Raw genomic sequence first — 3,303 nt, 5'->3', positions numbered from 1 at the left:
ACTCACTGATTTCAGGCAGAAAATTTGCCCCCCCCCCCCCAAAGAGGCACTGCCTGGCTCAGCACTGAAGCAAAGCATGCTAGGGCAGCAGCAGTATTTCCCTGACAGACCTTCAGGGACATGCATATTCTCCAGCCCCACTCCATCCCCTCTTAGCTAGCTCCTGTCCATCCCTCCCCCTTCCCCCACATACAGGGAGTAGGCCTCCTGTGTGTGTGTGGTGTGGGGGGGAGATGGAAATATCTCTTGAGAGTTCGGGTCTCCCAAACAAATATTTAACTAGAAACTTCATTTATTTCCTTTATTTCATTGAGCATACAGTGGAAGAGGGGAAAGGAACAAGGAAACTAGGCCAACTGGTAGAGCTCTGTTCATTTTGTTTCAAAAAGGAAAAGTCAAAGAAACAACACTACCTGGTTTTCATGAAAGGAACAGAATGTTAAAAGTTGAAACATCGGCTCGCCACGTAATACTTTGGCTTTTAATAAAAGGGCCAACAGATCTACCTCCTATTTGGTAAAAAAGAGAATAAAAACCCACAAAAACGTTCTGTCAGCCAACTTCCCTTTAAACCTCTGTTAAACAGGAAGACTGGTTTTTTTAAACATCATTTTAAATATTTAAATATGTATTTGTGTGTCTCTGTGTGTGTGAGTGCCTGTGTGTGTATGTGTGTCTGTTTGTCTGTCTGTCTGTCTATCTGTCTGTCAGTGTCTTCTGTATGGCGAGGATGTGCTGTAATACTCAGGGCAGTGTGGTCCAGGGCCCATGGGTGATGCCACACCGCCTCCCCAGTCACCTTCCCTGCAGGGCCTTCCCAGAGGTCCCATAGCCGGTTTTGGCCCACCACCACGGTGGAAGGGCGCCCAGCGGAGACCAGTCACCGACTGGGGGTGGGGGGCGATCACCCACCAAACCTACCCTGGATCCCACCCAGGCGCCCCACCACATTCCGCCCCCGCCGCCGGAGTGCCCGCCGACCCCCCCCCCCCGCCGTTGGGAGGAGCGGGGATGGCGACAGCGGGACGCGTGGAAGGGGAAGAAAGTCACGCGGGTGGAGGGGTCGGGAGGAACAGGGAGCGGGAAAGATCCACTGGGCTCACTGACACAGCCAAAGGCGTGCCGCCGGGTTGAATCCTCAGGGCGGACTGCTCTGGCCCCACCCGTTTACCTCTTAAAGGTTTCACGCCCTCTTGAACTCTCTCTTCAAAGTTCTTTTCAACTTTTCCTTACTGTACTAGTTGGCTATTGGTCTCGTGCCGGTATTTAGCCTTAAATGGAGTTTACCACCCGCTTTGGGCTGCATTGCCAAGCAACCCGACTCTGGGAAGACCCGGGCCCGGCCCGCCTGTGTCCGTTACCGGCCTCACACCATCCGTGGGCTGGGCCTCGATCCAAAGGACTTGGGCACCCCACGAGCGGCGGTGGGGAGTGGGTCTTCCGTACGCCACGTTTCCCGCGCCACGGCTCTTCCCTGTTCACTTGCCATTACTGAGGGAATCCTGGTTAGTTTCTTTACCTCCGCTGACTAATAAGCTTAAATTCAGCGGGTCATCAAGTTTGATCTGAGGTCACAGTCGAGAGGGGAAGGAGGAAAGGAGGGCGCGCGCGCTGCCTCGGGCGGACAGACGGAGAGGAGAGCGAGAGGGTGCCGGGGTCCCAGGCCGGGGCCTGCGACCTCTCTACCCCGGCCAGCTCCCACATCCCGGGTTCAAGTTGCTTCAGCTCTTGGACGCCGCGGAGTCCCGCTGGCTGGCACCCAGATGGTCGGCCCCCATCAGAGGAAGGGGGGAGGAGAGGTACCTGAGACAGGCCCTGTGGGTGCAGTATGGTCCCTACCCAGCTGACACTTGCAGGTCGCTCTCTCTACGTGCACTGGCGGGTGCACGGTGGCGGTGGACGCACCGACCCAGTGGGAAGGGCCCGCCTCCCACCAGACCGGAGGCACAATTACCGACCCCAGGGACGCGGCCCCTCTCGCGCCCAGGCACCCGACCAGCCCACACCGACGCGTCCACATGGTGAGGAGAGCAGGCGAGGACAGGAGCGGGAGCAGCAGAGCGAGCAGGAAGGAGCCACGAGGAGGGTGGCCGGCGCGCGGCGCCAGTGGATGGGGAGGATGAGGCCCGCCCAGAACCACCGGGCGAGGACGACCGCCAGACACCGCCCCCGTCTGTACTTCGGGAGACAGAGGACCTAGGGGAGAGGCCCTGCGAGCAGAGTCCTAGCCGCGCGCGACGCGCCCATCCCCCCCACCCCCCCACCCTCGCAGCGGCAGCGAAACTGCAGGGGGGCGGCAATTGATCCTCAAGTGACTCTCAGACAGGTGTAGTCCAGGGAGGAACCCGGGGCCTCAAGTGTGTTCATAGTGTCCATGATCAATGTGTCCTGCAATTCCCATTAATTCTTGCAGCTAGCTGCGTTCTTCATAGACGCACAAGCCAAGTGATCCACCGCTAAGAGTTGTATCGGGATCTGGGGTGTGAGCAGACTCGTATGGGTGCTAACAAGGGCACAAGCTCCCACGCCCGCCCCTGCTGCACCGGAAGAGAGGGGTCAATGGCGAGGCGGTTCCACCTCAGGCCGGCCAGTGGGAAACTAAAGGATACATGTGAAAAGAAAAAAAGACAGGGTCCGGAACGGAAAGGGGGGACACACGGGACTTGGGACGCCGCGAACCCAGCACCCGGCTGCGTCGGGCAAGGGAGGCGAGGTTGGCGGCAGTGGAGGCGGAGGCGGGCACACGGGCACACGGAGGTGTGGATGGAGGCAGAGGAGGGAGGGAGGGAGAGAGAACGGAGGAGGTCCCTTGATGGACCGGACCTGACACCCTCCCTGCACCGCTCAGTAACAATCTCCGCTTTTCCCGAAAAGCTCACTTGGCCGGCTGGCTGTGGCACAGGCCACAATGGTGACCAGGACCCGGAGATGTGCCTCCCGGTGAGAGGGAGTGACTCACACAGGCCCAAGAAAGGACCAGACACCCCCTCGGCCTTCTACATTAATGATCCTTCCACCGGTTCACCTACAGAAACCTTGTTACATCTTTTACTTCCTCTAGATAATCAAGTTCGACCATCTTCTCAGCCCTCCAACAGGGCCATGGGCTGATCAGGCCTCACTAAACTATCCAATCAGTAGTAGGGAAGGACGGTTTGTACAAGGGGCAGGGACTTAATCAACGCAAGCTTATGACACACACTGGGAATTCCTCTTTCATGGGGAATAATTGTAATCCCAATCTCCATCATGAATGCGGTTCAATGGGTTACCCACGCCTGCAGGTTTAGGGTAGGCACATGC

General features: G+C 57.8%; 1 pseudogene; it reads right to left on the bottom strand.

Annotated features, from left to right (window-relative positions):
- Positions 1–2,312: 2,312 nt before the first annotated feature.
- On the bottom strand, positions 2,313–2,465 carry LOC120102624 (5.8S ribosomal RNA; annotated as a pseudogene).
- Positions 2,466–3,303: the final 838 nt, after the last annotated feature.

Source organism: Rattus norvegicus, chromosome 4 (assembly GCF_036323735.1).
Source record: "Rattus norvegicus strain BN/NHsdMcwi chromosome 4, GRCr8, whole genome shotgun sequence".
Classification (NCBI taxonomy): domain Eukaryota; kingdom Metazoa; phylum Chordata; class Mammalia; order Rodentia; family Muridae; genus Rattus; species Rattus norvegicus.
Note: the sequence above shows the minus strand (reverse complement) of the source record. Positions and strands in the feature narration are given on the sequence as shown.